Source organism: Rattus norvegicus, chromosome 11 (assembly GCF_036323735.1).
Source record: "Rattus norvegicus strain BN/NHsdMcwi chromosome 11, GRCr8, whole genome shotgun sequence".
Taxonomy (NCBI): Eukaryota; Metazoa; Chordata; class Mammalia; order Rodentia; family Muridae; genus Rattus; species Rattus norvegicus.
This window is the reverse complement of record NC_086029.1, coordinates 51890796-51913099: the sequence shown is the minus strand read 5'-3', so window position 1 is coordinate 51913099 and position 22304 is coordinate 51890796. Positions and strand designations below refer to the sequence as shown.

The 22304-nt window shown below is 36.2% G+C and overlaps 1 long non-coding RNA gene and 1 pseudogene across 1 annotated transcript; one reads left to right on the top strand and one right to left on the bottom strand.

Moving 5' to 3' along the window:
- The first annotated feature begins 902 nt into the window (after positions 1-902).
- LOC134480981 (uncharacterized) lies at positions 903-2348 on the top strand. The gene is made up of 2 exons (XR_010056093.1): positions 903-1583; positions 2266-2348. It is a non-coding gene; the product is annotated as an uncharacterized LOC134480981 (long non-coding RNA).
- An 18820-nt stretch (positions 2349-21168) lies between these two features.
- Rps2-ps38 (ribosomal protein S2, pseudogene 38) lies at positions 21169-22041 on the bottom strand (annotated as a pseudogene).
- Positions 22042-22304: the final 263 nt, after the last annotated feature.

The following is a 22304-nucleotide window of genomic DNA, read 5'->3' as shown; positions in this document are numbered from 1 at the left end:
TAATTGCTGATCTATAAATGAGACATCTATAGCAAGTGTCTCACCCAGGCTTAGGGAGTAATGTAGAAGAAGGGCATAAATAATCTAAGGGTCATTGACGAGGAGTGTTGTGACATACTATCCATTAGACATAATTGGTTCTGCACATATAAACACACAGAAGCTATGATTAGTCACACAAAATCAAGCCATTGTAGGATTCTAGAATGGAGAAGAAAGGGTTCTTTCATCTGAACCCTTAGCCGAGGAGCTGTTTGCAGTTGATGGATGCTGGTGAGGAATCATTTCATTTGTATCATAGCTACATGTTAACCCCATGCCCATGAACATATGGGCAGCACTAACTGGACTCAGTTGTTTAAAAACAAAACGACAACAAAACCAAAACAGAGAGGAACACCAAGGAGGAAACTTGAAGGGAGATGCCAAGGGGAATAAATGTGGAGCAAATATAATTAAGATACATTGCATGCATCTATAAAATTTCAATGACTTTTTTTTAATATTTCAACACTTTACCTTCTGCGGTCAATGTTTTCTCAGATTGATGGTGTTCTTTGCCTTATTGAGGCTTTTCAGTTCCATGAGATCCCTTTAATTAACTGTTGACCTAAGTGCTAGTGTCTGAACTATCAGTGTTCTATACAAAAAAGTTTACCCTCTACCAGTGCACCCATGGCAATTTCCACTTTCTCGTCTATCAGGTTCAGTGCATACCGTTTTATGTTGAGGTCTTTGTTCAACTGAGACTTGAGTTTTGTGCAGAGTAATAAGTATGGATCTATTCATATTATTCTATATGCAGACATCTTGTTTTTATTATTAATTTTCTCCCCCAATCAATATATTTATTCACTTTATATCCTGATCACAGCCCCCCTCTCCTCCAAAGCCAACTTCACACAGCCCTTCTCCCCAGGTCTCTCACCTTTTTTTCCAAGGTTACCACCTCCCACCCTCCCCTCCAGGTACAGCAACTCACTGCTGACCCCACAATTCTCTCCCACTGAAGCCAGATAATGCAGCCCAGTTTGACTAGGATTCCAGGGCTGGCAACAGAGCCCTTCTTCAGTTGATAAGGAACCCCCATGTAGACCAAGTTACTCATCTGTTACATATGTGGAGACAGGGATGGGGATGGGTGAAACTAGGTCCAGCCTATGCTCCTTTGGTTGGTGGTTCAGCCTTAGGAACCTGCAAGGGTCCACTTTAGCTGACTCTGTTGGTCTTCTGTGGAGTCCCTATTCTCGCTGGACCCCTCATTCCTTCTTGCAAATCTTTCACAAGTCTTGACTACTCAACCTACATTGAATGTTTGGCTGTGGTCTCTGCATCTATTTCAGTCAGCTGCTGGGTGTAGCCTCTCACTGTACGGTTATGCTCTGTTCCTCAGACATCTTGCTTGACCAGAACCATTTGCGGAAGATGCTGATTATTTTTCCCACTGTGTATTTTATCTTTGGCTTCTTTATGAAAAAGAAGGAGGAAAAGGAAGAGGAGAGAAGGAGGAGAAGCAGGAGGAGAAGAAAAAGGAGAAGGAAAAGGAAAAGAAAGCAAAAAACAAACAAAACAAACAAACAAAGGTAATACCTTTTCTTTGGGGCTTCCCTTATTCTAGGTCTCTGTCATGCCATGGCAATGCGGCCCAACTCCCTACCCACTCCGTTGCAGATCTGCATTCATTCTCATTGCCATATGGCCATCTCTCCTGTCTCTCCCCAAAAGAGATTCTGATGTCCCATTCCCTTCCCTATCCCCTCCTCCACCCAATTCGCTCCCTTCACCTGGCAGTTTAACTATTTTATTCCTCCTTCAAAGTGAGATAATTTTAAAATGGGATACAAATCTCCACAGAGAATTTTCAACCAACAAATCACAAATGGCTGAGAAACACTTAAAGAAGCGCATAACATCCTTAGTCATCGGGGCAGGGGATCAAAATTTACTTTCCTATTCCAATTTTACACTCATCAGATGGTTAAGATAAATAAAACACAAGGGACAGTTCATGGCAGCAAGAATGTGGAGCAAAGGAAACGCTCCCTCATTGTTGGTGGGAGTACAAACTTGTACAGCTACTGTAGAAATCAATACGATGGCTCTTCACAGATTTGGGAATCAATTGACGTCAAAACCCAATTGTGCTAGTTTTGGGCATCTACCCCAAGGATTCTCCATCCTACCAAAAGGATACTGTTCTCAAACATGTTCATTGTGGCTATATTCATAACAGACAGTAACCAAAACAACCTGTATTTTCCTCAGTGGAAGAATGAATGAAGAGACAAGAAAGTTTGGCCCATTTACACGATGGAGTATTACTTAGCTTTTGAAAAAATGATATGAAATTTGCAGGCAAATGCATCGAACTGGAAACAATCATCATGAGTGATTTCCAACTATAATTTGAAACTTGTGCAGACACATATGACAAAGAGGTGAGATGATTATTATAGCCAGGGATTTACACTTCTCAGTTATTGAAAATATTATTAAATTTTAAGCATATGTTGTATGAATTGAATAAACACTACGGACATTAAGAAGATGAAATGGGAAAGCAAGAAAAAATACAACTGTATTCAATTGTATTTTCATATATACAATATAACAAGCACAGGGTGTTCAAGATAACTCATACACCTAAGAGTCTTTTTATTCCTTAGTCAGGATATTTTAAGGAAATTACCTTTTGAAATAAAGCATTTGCTCAAATCCTTCCATTCATCTCCATGAGTGTATATATATATATGTACATATATATATATATACATATATATATTTTCATCCTCTGCCTAGAAACACAATTTATGTTTAGAAGTTGTAAAAGCTTTGTTTTGTTTCTGATTTTATATAAATATATATATAATATATCATAAATATGATAATTTTTAGGCATTTCAAAATAGCATGCAATATACATACTTAAATAGATTTCTTATATAATCTTGAAGGAAATAAAAGATGATTTAAGAAATGGATTTATAACTCATATATGGCAATTCTTTATGAAACCACAACATATGTGAATCTCCAAAAAATTAAATACCTAGGATTGTTCTCAATATTTTGCTCATTTAAAAGAATAAATTGGGGTTGGGGATTTAGCTCAGTGGTAGAGCGCTTGCCTAGCAAGAGCAAGGCCCTAGCAAGGCCCTGGGTTCGGTCCCCAGATCTGAAAAAAAGAAAAAAAAAGAATAAATTTAACCTAAGTGAAGAGAATCTTTGAAATTAGATGAAACATGACAATTGCCCAAATATGATTAAAACCAACACTGTAATTATAATCATGTAAATCATTTAATATAGAAATCAGCCAGCTATTTGAATGGAGGCATGATTTAAATAAAAAGTGTAAATTAAGAAAGGTATGTCTTTAACTTATTCACCAATATTTTGAAATTACTATTGAATACCTGTTTCTTTAATAGGCCTTTGGAGAAAAGCAAAGCCAACCACACAGATATTCAACAGTGGGTTAGCTTGGCAAAATATATTTTTCTTTAACAAATTATTAAATGTTGCAAATATTATTTATATGTAATTTTAGAATCATTCACGTTGTTATGTTAAATAAAAACTTTTATAAGAACACTTACAGTGTGGAAATCATAAAAAAAAATTCAAGGCTTTTTTTCTTCTATAATCCATTGTCCAGACTTCACTGCAAAAATATTTTCACAGTGAGCTGAATGATAAATTACATGATAATGGGTACCCAGTAGACTGTACAGTAGAAGAGCGCTTTACAACAATAAATGTAAGTTAAATTAAGCATTAGCAGCCAAAACCAGTGAAGTTTTGTGGGAGTTAACTCACAAATGTTCATATACAAATCTGGAAGAAATATATGTCATCTAGGTAACAAATACAGAAAGGGAATTGAGGAGAAGAACTTTGTTGTGCATGTGACAGAGAGTGGAATGGATAAAGTAGCAGAAGGTAGGGTTACAGAAGTGTACAGCTGATTAAGTTACTTTCTAAAACCTTACAGAGGACGGCAGTGACAAACTGCCGGGTTGCATACTAAATGGAAGGATCAAGGTGCAGCCTATTTGCAATGTGTAGCTGCTACTCATAAAGGCTTTAGGTTTGTCATATATCACATGCATCGCCATAAGAAAGGACAAAAAGGACAACAGAAGAAAAGAAGTAGATATCACCATGCCCAGGATGCTTCATGAACCTCAAAGCCAAAACCAATAAAGATTTAGTGGTAGGAAATTGCATGGGGTCTTCAGAACTCCTAGCAAATAACTAAACTGTGGGATTGGGGAAGCTAAGCTCTCATTTTGACACCTGTGTTGCCTATGGTCCTGAAAATAAAATGGGCCATTTATACATATCCCTGTCATTTAGCCTTCCTGTGTTATCTGTTATTTTATTGCGGGGTTTTACAGCACTCTTAAAATAAGCTTACCTCTGTTGAGCATTTTAGACAGCCACTAAAATCAACATGACTTTTAAATATTTTGGTGATTAAATTGTGTCACTGCAGTTGTCTTGTCTTGTGCCCACTGAAAATCTTCGTAATCAAAGTGTTTAGTTGGTTTAATTAACATCACCACCAACAATGCCTTGTTGTAAAAGTATATATTTCTTCACATCAGAAATATGTGTTATTCATCTTAATAATAAGATGTTGGCAGCAGGTATAGTAGCTAGTATAGTGTGTCTTTAGGCTCTGTTGAAATCAGAAGTTAACAGAAATTTCTCCCATCCATGTAACTAATAAGCTATGTCTAGATTAAATAATTATTTGATGCAAGCATGATGTTCAAGTGGTAACTTGTTCTATGTGTGGATTGATGACTATTGTCTATGAAAAATTAGTGAGAAGGTATTTGAAAGAATAACCCTGTGTTGTCTTCACCTATCCATGTATATCCATGAAAATTTATAATAATTAGTCATATAATACTTTTGATGATACATAGATAACAATATAATTGCACATCTTTTAACTATCACTTCTATAAGATTTAAAAGGTTAGAATAAAATATAAGAAAGTTTTAACCCATGGAAAACAGTACACCCCTGTTAATAACATTAGAAATGAATTTACGCAGAATACTTTTCTGTCTTTAAGTATCAAAATATCTCATATCACTACAGCTATTAAGAATTTTAATATTTATATTAAGTAAAAATTGTGTAACTTGTAGAAAAGATAGCACTTTTGAAAGATGACACTGTAAATTTAGCACCATAACTCAGAATTATATTCTGTATATTATAGGGTACAACTAACTTACTACTCCTCCTTTTCAAATTACGAGCTTCAAATGTAGCTTCGTCTAAATTAATTGAAAATAATTCTTTTAAAACTAATAGCCTTGTTCAGTGAAAGAGAAAGCTTAAGATTTATCCAAATTATTATAAAGTAAAATGCATGATATTGAACAATGAAAGCTTGTGGGACACGACAAACAGTGGTAAGAAATTGCCGAATTAAACATACATTTAGTGTGGATAATACATAGCAAATATGTCAGTATGAAAACTTAATTATCCTAGCTTTATACAATAAGTATTACTATACTTATTGTAATACTTATACTTAATATTAGAAAGGAATAATAAAATAATCATAATATTAGAAATGTAAATCGAGTGGAGTAATCTGTTTGTACGTTTTTCCCAGTGCTCACCATGGACTGAAGTTCAGAATCTCACAGATTACTACCACTATGCTATCTTCAGAAAGTGAGCAAGCTGATACTACTTGGGTCATTTATTTTAGACTCATAAGAATAGTTAAGAATCACATATTTTATTCAGCTGCCAGCTCTTTTACTACATTATAACAACCTTGTAATATTTATGTCCATGATTGACATGGATGAAAGTTCCAGACCAATTATTCTAGTGAATACATTTGATTCAGGCACATTTAATATTCTATCGGATTTATGATGTTCTTTTGCCAGAAATGTGACAACGGAGCCTACTCTTCTCATTACTTAGGATGAAGTTCAGGCATGATTTTGAGATATTCAACTCTGATCATGTTAAATTTAATCACTTAATTAAGGTTATCCATGACAGATTTGATTATTGTTAACTTATCCTACTTTTTTGTAAAATATATGTTTTACTTTTTATTATTTTTATATATATTTTTTTACACTCCAGATTTTATTCACCTCCTGGTCCACCCTCCCACTCTTCCACTTCTAATACCTCCACCTCGCCACACCCCCAACCCCTGGTCTCCAGGAGGGTGTTCCACAGCCCTACCCACCAGACCTCTAAACTCCCTGGGGCCTCCAATCTCTTCAGGACTAGGTGTATCTTCTCTGACTGAATCCATACTAAGCAGTCCTCTTCTGCATATGTGTTGGAGACCTCATCTCAGCTGGTGTACGCTGCCAACTTGGTGATCCAGGGTCTGAGAGATCTCGGTGTCCAGGTTAATTGAGACTGCTGGTCCTCCTACAGGGTTGCCCTCCTCCTCAGCTTCCTCCAGCTTTTCCCTAATTCAACCAGAGGGGTCAACCAGAGGGGTCAACCAGAGGGAACATGGGTTGGGTACATATATCTGCATATGACTCTTTCAATTGTTTGTTGGGTCTTTTGGAGGGCAGTCATGATAGGTTGTTTTTTGTGAGTGCCCCATAGCATCAATAATGGTGTTAGGTCTTGGGGCCTCCCATTAAAGTGGTTCCCACTTTGATCCTGCCGCTGGACCTTCTTTTCCTCAGGCTCTACTCCATTTTCATCCTTGCATATCTTCCAGATAGGAAGAATTTTGACTGTCAGATAACAACCCCATCCCTCACTTGATGCCCTGTCTTTCTTCTAGAGGTGGGCTCAACAAGTTCCCTCTCCCCATTGTAGGGCTTTTCATGTAAGGTCCCCCGCTTTGAGGCCTGAGGGTCCTCTCACTTCCCAGGTCTCTAGTACATCCTGGAGGGTCCTCCCAACCTCCTTCTTCCTGAGGTTTGCTCTTTCCATTCTTTCTGTTCGCTCTCACTGCTTCAGTCCTTTTCCCCCACCCCATACCAGATCATGTTCCCCTCTCCTCCCACCACCATTCTTTGCGGTTGCTTTTTCTCCCTCCAGAGGGGAACTGAGGCAACCTCGGTTCGGCCCTTAAGCTTGTTGACCTTTTTGAGTTCTGTGGACTGTATATTGGGTAGTCTGTACTTTTGTTCTGTGCTTTTTTTGAAGAGCTAATATCCACTTATTAGTGAGAACATACAGTGTATGTCCTTTTGGGTCTGAGTTACCTCACTCAGGATGATATTTTCTAGTTCCATCCACTTGCCTGCAAAGCTCAGGATATCCTCAATCTTAATAGCTGCGTAATGGAATCATTGTGCAATACCGAACCACATGAACTACATTTGCTGTTTCCGTTCTTCTGTCAATGGACATTTGGGTTGTTTCCCGGTTCTGGCTAACTCAAATAAGGCTGCTATGAACATAATGAAACACGTGCCCCTATGGCATGGTGGGGCATCTGTTGAGTATATTTGCAAGAGTGATATTGCTGGGTCACTAGGAGGTCTATTTCCAATTTTTTTTAAGAACCTCCAAATAGATTTCCAGAGTGGTTGCACCAGTTTGCAATCCCACCAGCAATCGAGCAGTGTTCCTTTTTCTCCACATCCTTGTCAACATGTGTTGTCACATGAGGTTTTGATCTTTGCTATTCTGACTTGTGTAGTTAGAATCTCAGGGTCGTTTTGATTTGCATTTCTGTGATCACTGAGTACTTTGAACATTTCTTTAGGTGTTGCTCAGACATTCAAGATTCATCTGTTGTGAATTCTCAGTTTAGTTCTTTACCCCACTTTGTGATTTGGTTGTTTGTGTTTTTGGTGCTTAGCTTCTTGCATTCATTGTATATTTTGGACATTTTCCTTTTATCAGATGTGGGGCTAGTGAAGATTTTTCCCCCAATCTGTATGTTGTGATTTGTCTTATTGACTATGTCCTTTGCCTTATAGAAGCTTTCCAGTTTCATGAGGTCCCATTTATCAATTCTTGACCTTAGAGCATGGGCCATTGCAGCTCTGATTAGGAAATATCTCCCTGTGCCAATGATTTCAAGTTTCTTTCCCACTTTCTCTTCTATTAGATAGAGTGTGTCTGGTTTTATGCTGAGGTCCTTGATTCACATGGAGTTGAGCTTTGTGCATGGTGACAAATGTGGGCCTATTTTCATTTTTCTACATACAGACATCCAGTTAGACCAGTACCATTTACTGAAGATGCTTTATTTTTTTTCATTGTATATTTGTGGCTTCTTTGTCAAAAATCAAGTGAGGATAAACGTGTGGTCTTCTTTCTAGGTTGTCAATTTTATTTCATTGATCAACCTATTTGGCTCTGTACCAATATCATGCAGTTTTTATCAATATTCCACTGTAGTATAGTTTGAGGTAAGGGATGGTGATATCCCAGCCATTCTTTTATTGTTAAGAATTTTTTCACTGTTCTGGGCTTTGTTATCTTTCCAAATGAATTAGAGAATTGCTCTTTCCATGTCTTTGAAGAATTATGTTAGGGTTTTGATGGTGATTGCATTGAATCTGTAGATTGCCTTTGGTAGGATAGCCATTTTTACAATGTTAATTCTCCCATGAGCATGGGAGATCTTTCACATTCTGAGATCTTTTTTGATCTTTTTCTTGAGAGTCTTTAAGTTCTTATGCCCCAAGTGTAAGGGCATCCATATTTAGAAAAGAAACTTTAATAAAGTTCAAATCACACATTGATCCCCACACAATAGTAATGGGAGACTTGAATGCCCAACTCTCACCAATGGACAGGTCATTGAAACAAACTAAACAGAAACACAGAACTAATAGAGGGTATGAACCAAGGGGATTTAACAGTTATCTACAGAACATTTTACCCTAAAACAAAAGAATACACCTTCTCTTCACCAACTTATTGTACCTTCTGCAAAATTGACCATTTCATTGGTCACAAAACAACCCTCAACTGATACAAAAAATGTGAGATAATCCGATGCATCCTATCAGACCACCATGACTTAAAGCTGGTCTTCAATAACAGCAAAAGCAACAGAAAACTGATACACATATGGAAACAGAATAATTCTACGTAATGATAATTTCATCAGGGATGAAATAAAGAAAGAAATAAAAGGCTTCCCGGAATTTAATGAAAAAATGTTGACACATTATACAAAATTTATGGAACACAATGAAAGCAGTGTTAAGTGGAAAATTCATGGCACTAAGTGCACTTGTAAAGAAACTGGAGAGATCTTACACTAGAAACTTAACAGCACACCTGAGAGCTCTAGAACAAAAAATAGCAAACTCACCAAAGACGAGTAGATGGCAGGAAATAGTCAAACTCGGCTGAAATCAACTAATCAGCAAAACTAAAAATGCTGGTTCTTTGAGAGAATCAACAAGATAGATAAACCCCTACCCAAACTAACTAAAGGGCCCAGAGGCAGTATCTAAATTAAGAATATCAGAAATGAAAAGGGAGACATAACAACAGAAACAGAGTAAATCACCAAATGCTATTACAAAAGCCTATACTCAACAAAACTGGAAAATCTAGATGAAATGGATGGTTTTCTAGATGGATACCACATACCAAGATTAAATCAAGAGCAGGTACGTTTTCTAAACAGGCCCATATCCCATAAAGAAGTAGAAGCCATTAAAAACCTGCAAAACAAAACAAAACAAAATAGCAACAAAACAGGGCCAGACGGATTTAGTGCAGAATTCTATCAGACCTTCGTAGAAGGCCTGATACCATTATTCCTCAAACAATTTCATAAAATAGAAACAGAAGGAATACTACCTAGTTCATTCTATGAATCCACAATTACTCTGATACCTAAACCACACAAGGACCCTACCAAAAAAGAGAACTTCTGACCAATCTTGCTTATGACTATTGATGCAAAAAATACTCCATAAAGTTCTTGCAAACTGAATCAAAGAACAATCAAAACTATCATTCAGCATGATCAGATGAAAAAAAGTCACAGATATGGAGAACTGGAAATAAAGTGAGATTTGTTGTCTGTGTAGGGATCTAGACTTAAATTAGATCATTCTTTTTATGTAATAAAATGGCAAAGGCATTGCTTATAAGATGTAGGGAAACAAATTCCCCTGACTACATCCACATTACCAGAGCATTCATAGTCTATTTTTCCATAAACCCCAACATTTAGGGCTATCTTCAAGGGTATTATTTTGATATCTAATACTTTCTTCTACCACTGTATTATCATACCTATATTTTCATCTTCCTGCATGTGAACAAAATATCTACCATTGATAAGTGATTCTGGCGATGGAAAACTACTCTTTTCATCATCCAATGAGTTTATTAATATCTTTAACTTGATTCAAAACTATATTTCATATCTTTTGGGAAATGCTTTTTTAAATTGGCATTCTTTTCCAAGACTCCACTAATATCCAAAGGAACATTTGCCCAACTCATTTCAGTAGTCCTGTTTCACACATTTTCAATAAATTCAGTTTGTTTTGTCATGTCTTATTTCAATTTTTGGATTCTCCTAGCTCTTTCTGTAATTTATTTCTAATTTGCATTCAATAAGTTCACACATTTTGCTATAATGTTCTATGGATTTTGACAAGAACATAATGTTCTACATCCATGTTATGACTTGAAAATTGTTCTACACTCTAATGAACCTCAGTTTAGTTTTCTGACATATTCAATACACTTTCCTTGGAAATATACTTGTCCTTGGAAACTAGAGATATTTGATAGTTTAGAATGTCAAATAAAATGAGCATACATGGTATAGACATCCTAAACTGACTTCTTTGAAATCTGTATTTTAAAATCATCTATGTTTTCTATGACTTAATTTTCTGTTCTGTCATACCTTTACATTTATGCATAAAATCCCTTTATAAACCTATTTACTGGAAGTCATCACATTTTCTGTTTTTAGTGGTTATGAAGTTTTATAACTAAATTTTATGCAGATTTTATGGAAAATATATTTGCAAAATTATCTTAAATATAATCATTGCACTTGATGTTAAGTCCATAATTATTTCCATATAACACTGAAAATCTTCCAAAATGATTATAACACTTGGTACTCATAATAGCAAAGTTGAGAAATTCCCAAGCTCTTTGAATAGGCATATTCCCAAGAAAGATAATACTAAGTGTGATGTTATGACGGTTATTTGCACTGTTTCTTCTTTAGTTTAGTGTTCAAAATCTTTGTCTTTATATTGAATATGTTCGTTTTCTTTGCTTATATTTTATACTACATTCTTTTATAGACATTTCATAATTATTAGATTTCATATCTTCTTTGCTCTATTTGAAACATTAATGTTTTCTACATGTGTATTTTAATTCTTGTGTATGTATTCGTTCATTTTGTGACAGGAAAGAGCCACTCAACTTGTGCATACTTAATCAGAGGTTTGTTACCATGCTGCATCCCCAGTTATATTATGTTTGATTTGAAAGATTATCAATGTATAAGTCAATACCTACCTTTGTAGGCACCCAGATATTTTTAGCTCTTCATGATCTTCATTCTTGTTCTTCAGCTCTTTTCTTAACATTTTTTTGTTCCTCTTTCCACATCAAGTATTAAATTAATTATTTAATGATTTATAAAAATTGTTTTTATTTGCTTGAGAACATACTGCAAATTAAGATCACTTTGATTTTTTGTCTTCTTTTTGTTTTATTTTTATTGGATATATTTTTTATTTTCATTTCAAATGTTATTTCCTTTCCTGGTTTCCTGTCCATAAGCCCCCACATCCCCTCCCCCTCCCCAATAAGGGTGTTCCCCCATCTACTCCCCCTTAATTTCTCCCCCGCAACATTCCCCTGCACTGGGGGTCCAACCTTGTCAGGGCCGAGGGCTTCTTTTTCCACTGGTGCCCAACAAAGCCATCCTCTGCTACATATGCAGTTGGAGGCATGAGTCAGTCCATGTATAGTCTTTGGGTAGTGGTTTAGTCCCTGGAAGCTCTGGTCGGTTGGCATTGTTGTTTTTATGCGGTAGCAACCCCTTTCAGTTAAGATCACTTTCAAATATTATACCTGAACAATTTCATATGTTCTAATTTATAGACTTTAGAAAAGTCACATTAGTGTAGATTTTTCATTTTCTAGATTTTTCATTTTCTATTTTACACAAGAAGAATCAAGATATGTTAACCTAGAGGTTTTTAAATTTAATTTCCAAGTGTTTGTTTCATTGAAATAATTAATCTTAATTTGATAACATCATATTTTAAATGTTTAGCTGGGAAAGGAAAGAGCAATTGATTTTGTTTTTGTTTCACATAATGACATTTGTTAGCTCCTTAAATGAGTAAATATAAATTTGTAAAACCATTTTTACTTTTTATTTTGTGTGCTTTTGTGCATGTGACATAACATGGAAATATTAGTGTACGTTCAATGGAGGTTTGTAGAATGTACTAGATCACCAGGAACTCAAGCCTTACAAGGGTGCTAAATAAATAAAACATTATTCAAACATCTCCAAGTTGTGTCAGTGAAAATTGGGGAATATTTGGACATTGTGTAATTCTGGAATCAAAAATCAAGTCTAATGATAGGATATAATTTATCTTGAAATAGTCAATTTTAAAAAAGGGGTTGCTGATATAGTTCAGTTGCAGTGTGCTTATTACCATACTCCAGAAATATAGATAAGTATGCAGTACTTCAAACAAGAAATGTATGGTAGCAAAGGCCTCAACCCCAAACACTCTGGAAGCTGATTTCAGATGATCAGAAATAGAGGACAGACTGAGCTACTGAGAGAAAATCATCCAAAAATTGTACTTTCCAGTTTAGGTAAGTATTTTTGCATGTATAGTTGGTAGATCTTCAGGTATTTTTTTTTGTCTTTCAATAACGTTAGAATTTATATTTTCTTTCTTTTTTTTTATTAACTTGAGTATTTCTTATATACATTTCGAGTGTTATTCCCTTTCCCGGTTTCCGGGCAAACATCCCCCTCCCCCTCCCCTTCCTTATGGGTGTTCCCCTCCCAACCCTCCCCCCATTGCCGCCCTCCCCCCATAGTCTAGTTCACTGGGGGTTCAGTCTTAGCAGGACCCAGGGCTTCCCCTTCCACTGGTGCTCTTACTAGGATATTCATTGCTACCTATGAGGTCAGAGTTCAGGGTCAGTCCATGTATAGTCTTTAGGTAGTGGCTTAGTCCCTGGAAGCTCTGGTTGCTTGACATTGTTGTACTTTTGGGGTCTCGAGCCCCTTCAAGCTCTTCCAGTTCTTTCTCTGATTCCTTCAACGGGGGACCTATTCTCAGTTCAGTGGTTTGCTGCTGGCATTCGCCTCTGTATTTGCTGTATTCTGGCTGTGTCTCTCAGGAGCGATCTACATCCGGCTCCTGTCGGTCTGCACTTCTTTGCTTCATCCATCTTGTCTAATTGGGTGGCTGTATATGTATGGGCCACATGTGGGGCAGGCTCTGAATGGGTGTTCCTTCAGTCTCTGTTTTAATCTTTGCCTCTCCCTTCCCTGCCAAGGGTATTCTTTTTCCTCATTTAAAGAAGGAGTGAAGCATTCACATTTTGATCATCCGTCTTGAGTTTCGTTTGTTCTAGGGAATCTAGGGTAATTCAAGCATTTGGGCTAATAGCCACTTATCAATGAGTGCATACCATGTATGTCTTTCTGTGATTGGGTTAGCTCACTCAGGATGATATTTTCCAGTTCCAACCATTTGCCTACAAATTTCATAAAGTCGTTGTTTTTGATAGCTGAGTAATATTCCATTGTGTAGATGTACCACATTTTCTGTATCCATTCCTCTGTTGAAGGGCATCTGGGTTCTTTCCAGTTTCTGGCTATTATAAATAAGGCTGCGATGAACATAGTGGAGCACGTGTCTCTTTTATATGTTGAGGCATCTTTTGGGTATATGCCCAAGAGAGGTATAGCTGGATCCTCAGGCAGTTCAATGTCCAATTTTCTGAGGAACCTCCAGACTGATTTCCAGAATGGTTTTACCAGTCTGCAATCCCACCAACAATGGAGGAGTGTTCCTCTTTCTCCGCATCCTCGCCAGCATCTGCTGTCACCTGAGTTTTTTATCTTAGCCATTCTCACTGGTGTGAGGTGAAATCTCAGGGTTGTTTTGATTTGCATTTCCCTTATGGCTAAAGATGTTGAACATTTCTTTAGGTGTTTCTCAGCCATTTGGCATTCCTCAGCTGTGAATTCTTTGTTTAGCTCTGAACCCCATTTTTCAATAGGGTTATTTGTCTCCCTGCGGTCTAACTTCTTGAGTTCTTTGTATATTTTGGATATAAGGCCTCTGTCTGTTGTAGGATTGGTAAAGATCTTTTCCCAATCTGTTGGTTGCCGTTTTGTCCTAACCACAGTGTCCTTTGCCTTAGAGAAGCTTTGCAGTTTCATGAGATCCCATTTGTCGATTCTTGATCTTAGAGCGTAAGCCATTGGTGTTTTGTTCAGGAAATTTTTTCCAGTGCCCATGTGTTCCAGATTCTTCCCTAGTTTTTCTTCTATTAGTTTGAGTGTATCTGGTTTGATGTGGAGGTCCTTGATCCACTTGGACTTAAACTTTGTACAGGGTGATAAGTATGGATCGATCTGCATTCTTCTACATGTTGACTTCCAGTTGAACCAGCACCATTTGCTGAAAATGCTGTCTTTTTTCCATTTGATGGTTTTGGCTCCTTTGTCAAAAATCAAGTGCCCATAGGTGTGTGGGTTCATTTCTGGGTCTTCAATTCTGTTCCATTGGTCTATCTGTCTGTCTCTGTACCAATACCATGCAGTTTTTATCACTATTGCTCTGTAATACTGCTTGAGTTCAGGGATAGTGATTCTCCCTGAAGTCCTTTTATTGTTGAGGATAGTTTTAGCTATCCTGGGGTTTTTGTTATTCCAGATGAATTTGCAAATTGTTCTGTCTAACTCTTTGAAGAATTGGATTGGTATTTTGATGGGGATTGCATTGAATCTGTAGATCGCTTTTGGTAAAATGGCCATTTTTACTATATTAACCCTGCCAATCCATGAGCATGGGAGATATTTCCATCTTCTGAGGACTTCTTCAATTTCTTTCTTCAGAGTCTTGAAGTTCTTATTGTACATATTTTACTTCCTACGTTAAAGTCACACCAAGGTACTTTATATTATTTGGGTCTATTATGAAGGGTGTTGTTTCCCTAATTTCTTTCTCGGCTTGTTTCTCTTTTGTGTAGAGGAAGGCTACTGATTTATTTGAGTTAATTTTATACCCAGCCAATTTGCTGAAGTTGTTTATCAGCTTTAGTAGTTCTCTGGTGGAACTTTTGGGATCACTTAAATAAACTATCATATCATCTGCAAATAGTGATATTTTGACTTCTTCTTTTCCGATCTGTATCCCCTTGACCTCCTTTTGTTGTCTGATTGCTCTGGCTACAACTTCAAGAACTATATTGAATAAGTAGGGAGAGAGTGGGCAGCCTTGTCTAGTCCCTGATTTCAGTGGGATTGCTTCAAGTTTCTCTCCATTTAGTTTAATGTTAGCAACTGGTTTGCTGTATATGGCTTTTACTATGTTTAGGTATGGGCCTTGAATTCCTATTCTTTCCAGGACTTTTATCATGAAGGGGTGTTGAATTTTGTCAAATGCTTTCTCAGTATCTTCAGGTACTTTTAATGTTGTGTAAAACTTTCCTGCCATGGAGATTACTATAGTATAATATCTAGAAAGACAATTATGTCTGCCTTTCAGGTTATTTTTTACCACTGTTGACTTAAAAACAGCTGGTTACTGAAAGCTAGGCTTATAATAAATCAGCGCAGGTTCCCCATTGTGTTCTTTCCTGAGGAATCAGCTTACTTCCTCCTGTGTTGAGCTAACAGACTTTAAAATGATCACTTTTTCCTTGAGCTGGTTGATTTAGTCGGTTCCCCAGAGTGAAAGTTGTTTATGGAGCATGTGTAGTTATCACTGGTTTCTAGTTAAAATCTCAAAACTTTACCTTGCCTTTCTACCACCTAGTGCAGAATTTTTAGAGTGTATCATTTCCTTTGAGGTTCACGTAATGGCACAGTCGATGTTTGCTGTCAGCTCCTCTGGGCCATTGATTGCAGTTTCCAGATTATTAACTTTCTCTGCTAATTTGTTCAATTTCGATTTTAAACCTTTATGCCTCTTTTGTATACTATTTGTCTTTTTGTCAATTTTCATTAGTGGGGCATGAGTGCAAAACCATTAACGGCAGGTCTATGAATTTTGATCCTACCACCCACAGGATGTTCTGGGTATTGGCTGCAAAAAGTAATTTAGTGTAATATTCATACTGACACCTTTTTCTAGATCCATTGATCTTATTCTGACCATTAAAAAGCTTTATAAGTAAAAGAAAATAAGTCAAATGACTTTCTGGCAGATAAATCCTCTTCCAATTAGATGACTTGACCCAGGAGACTTGTAGTCAATTTCATTTTGTCATATTACGTTCTCTTTGTTTCAAAGAAAGCTGAAATTTTGAAAATAAAAATGATCAGCTTAATTGGCTATTTGATTTATGTACTTTACCATTTAGTATATATTTATTTATTTACCGTATATTTTCTGCATATGTATATGTGTACCACAGTGCACGTGTAAGAACATGTAAAAGAACAACTCATAGGTCTCAGTTCAATGCCCTCACTTTGTGGGTCCTGGTGATTGGATTCTGGTTGTCAGGCTTTCCTTTATCCACTGAGATACCTTGCTTGCCCTTATTACCTGGTTTTTCATATCAAATTTGAACGTGATGATATATTTTAGAATATTGATATTCCAGAAAGAAAATTGAAACCAGTTGTCATTTATTAGTACATAGATATATAACATATTTTTTCAAATAATAATAATAATATACTTGTAAAAGATTTTTACATAAAGATCTCATTTTCATAATTATTAGGTCATCAATATTTCTAATATCAGGGTATATCTATTCTATAAACAATTTATGCCATATCCATTAAAAGTCTTTGATAAAACAAATCAAACTTTTATCTAAGTAAGGCCTTCATAAACATTGATATTCTGAAAGCAACTGTTTTATTTCATATTAGTAAATTTTCTGAAAAATTCCAAACCATTAATATTAATTTAATAAGTAATGTTATAAAAATTTATATTTCTTAAAGTTCTAACTGAAAATTACATAACTGAAAGTCTATACTTACAAGGATTTTCAGTCTACTGAGAACATGTATATTTTCTTAGACTTCAATATGATAGTACTTTAGCATTAAAATGTATTATCCCCTCAATGAGGATGAGATTCTACTTGATAGTGCTATTTAGAAATACTATCATTTTGAAGAAGATATCATGAGTTAAGTACTGATGAAAGTAATTGAAAGTCAATGCAAATCAAAATATTTTCCTCGAAAGCATAAATAATTCTTGTGAACTTTCGCACATAGCTATGTTTTGGCAAAATAATGGATTTTGAATGTTAGAAAGAGAAAATGTGGTTAATATTTATACTAAAATGTAACAATTATATTTAGGTAAGAAGTTAATCAAATATCATGTCTATGCCTATGCCTTTTAAAATATTATGTTTAGAAGTAAGTATAGAAAAATTTTAAAAATTATATAAATGTTTATGTTTTAAAGTTTAACCATACTGACGAAGCTTTAATTTGATTTTCCATGGACAAGTCTTCAACACTGGATAATCTTCATACAAATATTTGAGCAGTACTATTTAAACCTATTATAATATAGAAATATTTATCAAAATAAACCAATCAATTGAAATTCAAAATCTACATATTTTATTAATTTGGCCTATTTTCCTTTTAACAATTGAAAGTTATTGAGCTGATAACTATACAATTCAAAGTTTAGATCAAGATTGCTTAATAAAATATTATGCTATAAATCTCTAAACATGTAGAAAAGTTACTCTTTATAAATTTATTATATTAAATATTGCCATACTGATAAATCTAGGATATTATCTTAGAAAATTACTAACAGTAACATTTAATATCATTTATATGTAGTAATATGTCAAAATATTTGTTTAAATTAAAGTTGATGAAGTTAACTTTCCATTACTATAAACAATGTCAATACATTACAACAACATATATATTGATTTATATATGACATGTATGTCAAGTAAGGACTAAAAAATAGTATGATAATATAGTGTAAGGAACTATTGAAAATTTCATTAAAATGCCTCCTTCCAATTTTTTTCTTCAAAAAAGACAGTAAAGCATATTTTGTTAAAAATGTTTTAGACAACAAATTCAAATTTTAAAAGAAAGTTAGAATAGTAAGAAAGTCAGTGTTTTGATCATTTCTAACAAAGGTATAATATATTATCTAAATTATGGATCTTAGATGTGTGGTAGAAACATAAAAGGAGTCATGTTACTGCAAATAATTGTTACCAACAAACGATTACGTTCATCAATATTTTAAAGTATATGAACAACTGTAACTCAGTTTTGCTGTGATTGACATTGTGATGAACATGTAGGGATATACAACTGTAATAGGAATGATGAAATTAGCACTTTTCTTTCATGTTTGTTCGTAGCTGTTGATCGTGTTCACTGACTCCTTCTGAGTCTGATGGAGACCATCACACCTCTATTTTTGCTCCTTAAAAGTTTAGGAATGTACTTGCACTGCTGTCAAACAAACAAACAAAAAATAGCTAAGGAGAGGATTGAGAAACAACTTCTGACTTAGTCAGGGTTTTACTGCTGTGAAAAGATATCATGACCAAGGGAACTCTTATAATGACAACATTTAATTGGGGCTGGCTTACAGGTTCAGAAGTTCAGTCCAGTATCATCAAGGTGGGAGCATGGCAGCATCCAGGCAGGCATGGTACAAGAGTAGTTGAGAGTTCTACATCCTCATCTGAAGACTGCTAGTGGAAGACTGACTTCTAGGCAGCTAGGATGAGGGTCTTAAAGCCAACACCCACAGTGACACACCTACTCCCACCAGACTACACCTCGAAATTGTGCCACTCCCTGGGTCAAGCACATACAAACCATCACATGTGGGAATGTGAATGCTCAATAAAAGTGCCCATTAGCATGAAGAACCACACAGATATGACTGAGAATTTATAAAACCTGTAACTATTGTGGTTTCCACTAAAGTTGCAGAGAACAACACCAGTCATGCTCTCCTCTCTCCTAGCAATATTTCTCTGCTAACTTAGGAAGAAGTCTTTTGACTTTCACAACTTCCTTGAGTTTCTTCATTATAACGTGTTTTGTAACTTTCTAAGTTTTATGACTTTCCCATTCCTTCTAGACAGAAGTGTTTCTATTTGATGAAATAGCTCTACAACATACAGTATGATATATAGAGTAAGTTTTGTCTGGAAAATAAGAAAATGTATTGCCAGGGTACAACAGAATTTGTTACAAACAAGGTCTCCATGGACTACTAGGTATTATAAACTATCGACCTACTGGAATCAAGACATTTTCAGTACCTAAAGTAAAAACCTTAAAAAATATTTTATTTTGTGTGGATGAAAGATTTGTTAACATATAGGTCTGTACCTCAAATATACCCCAGGTACCAAAAGAAGCAAGAATAAGACATTTGATTACATATAACTAGGCTTACTGATGGACGTAACTGTCGTGTTAATGCAGAGAATAACACCCTTGTCTTCTTCAGTGACAGTAAATTTATTCAATACTAAGCCAACTGTCTAGCACCAAGGTCATAACATTAAAAAGAGAAATATCTGCAGGTTACTAAGGGACATTAGGAATTACCTTGAATTTCTGCCTATTTGAGATGATCAATATCTTCAATCTATTTTTACTTTGACAATCATTACCATTGAATGGAGACTATAATTCACAGAAGATCTTGAAGTATTAAATGATCATGTTCAATTAAATAACAAGTTATGCATTCATTCTGTTGACACTTAAAATTACCAGAAGTTACCAGGCTTATCGAATGCAGACAGAGAGTGAAAAAAAGGAAATTTCTTTTCTTAAAGAACGTTAGCTTCATTTAATTTTATCTGTATACTTGTTTTGTAGGTTATATAAACATGAGTACCATGTATGTGCCTGATGACTGCAAAGATCAAATGATGGTGGAGTCCCTGGAACTGAAGTCACTGCTGGATATAAGTCACTATCTGGGGTGTTGAAAGCCAAATTCATGCCTGCTTCAAAATCAACAGGTCCTATTAACCATTGACTAATCTCTCCAGAAGCTCAAATTCTGGGTTCTATTGCCACTATATATTCGTTGTCATTAAATCCAAAAATTACTCAATGTGTAATCAGGATTTATTAATAATATAATTCATCAGATTGGTTTATAAAACAATACAGAGCCCAAACAATCTCAAAAAATCTAACAGCATAATAAAACCTACTCCATTTGGTCAGACTTAGATAAAACTTGTCCAAATGAATAGGATAAGCTAGCATTCTATAGAAACAAAGAACTTAGTGTAAATTTATTCACCTAAATTACTTAATTAAAGGTGTGTTTACTGGAAAATGAGCATAACGGTTTGAATTTTGCTTCCATGTACACATGGATGGTTTTATTTTACACATTTGTATGTATATGAATGAAGATTGAAACCAAGCACCAATCAATAGGCTGAGGTATACAATCCAAGACAGACTCAGAGATGGTCAGTCTGTAGTGAATACAGAAGACACCATATATGAATGCAGAATGTACTTCCTAGGTCTTAAAACTGGTTTCCTGGTGATGTTTCATTTGCCCCTTTCTTTTTGATTGTAGGAACACACAACATGAGATGCTGTTCTTCGTGTTGTTAGTATACAGAATTTGAAGAAAAAGAGCCACATTGTTTTTCAAATCTTTACTACTTAACAACCTGTATATCTAAAACTCATATACATTGAAGCTCAAGTTGCCTTTTCCCCAACCCCAGAATCTGAAACCTACTATCCTAAATATATTTATAAATGTTTGTAATTTTAGCATTTGTCACACATGTGGGTTAAGTAATATTTGTTCTGTTGTGAGAATGACTCACTTTGGATAGTTCCCACTTTTTAAACAACAGTGAGTTTATTGTCGAATGCAGTATTGTTTCTTTGTTCTTTTCTTTTCTTTTTTTTTATCAGACTTAATTCATTTATTTTTCTTGTATAAAAACCCTTATGTGGTAGCCACAGCTGGAGCTGGGTCCTCTGAACAGAGACTCTGGTGTGGGTTTTCACAAGATGGTCAGTGAATTCCTGATAAGGAGACTTGGTGAACACAGTCTCTTTCCAGAGGTCAGGGGTCAGGTAGTTGTAGGTCTTGGAGATAGCATTAAAGGTGGCCTTGGCAAAGTTGCCCAGAGTGGCAGAGCAGCCCCTGGCTGAAGTGTAACAGTCATCTATACTGACCATCATCAGTAGCTTCTTGGGCACAGGAGCAGAGACAATGCCAGTGCCTCTGGGGGCAGGGATGAGACACACCAGCACAGAGCCACAGCGGCCTGTCACCTTGCATGGCACAGTGTGGGGCTTGCCAATCTTGTTCCCCCAGTAGCCTCTCCACACTGGGATGATTGAAAGCTTGGCCAGGATGATGGCCCCTCGGATGGCAGTGGCTACATCCTTGGAGCACTTAACACCAAGACCAACGTGGCCATTGTAGTCCCCAATAGCGACAAAAGCCCTGAACCTGGTCCGCTGGCCAGTCTGCTTCTGCACTGGCATGGTTTTCAGAACCTCATCCTTTAGAGATGCACCCAGGAAAAAGTCAGTAATCTCAGACTCCTTAATGGGCAGGGAGAACAGGTAGATCTCCTCCAAGGACTTGACCTTCATGTCCTTAACCAGGCGACCCAGCTTGGTGACGGGGATCCACTCCTTGTCTTCAGCTTTACCTCCACGAGCCCCGCGGCCTCCACCAAGTGCACGGCCTCGACCACAACCGTGGCCCCTAAAGCCGCTACTGAATCCTCCGCGGAAGCCACCGTGGCCTCCTAATCCTGGGCCCGGGTCCTTCGGGCCCTCCCACTGCACGCGCGTCATCCGCCATTTGGTGTTTTCCCAAAGAAGAAGAAGCTCTTTGTTCTTTTCTTAATTACCTAATTACGTTTTACTCCCTGTGTATGACACATATTTGTGAAGTCCATTTATCCAGGTTTGAAAACAGCTTGTTTCTACGTCTTCCCTATTGCTAGCAATGATGGAATGTGTAAATAAATATTTCAATGTTTTTGAATGTTGGTCAGAATTTTCTGAAACACTGTTAGCTCTGATTGTAACACTATCTTTAACCCAAAAATTTGGTAATCACTT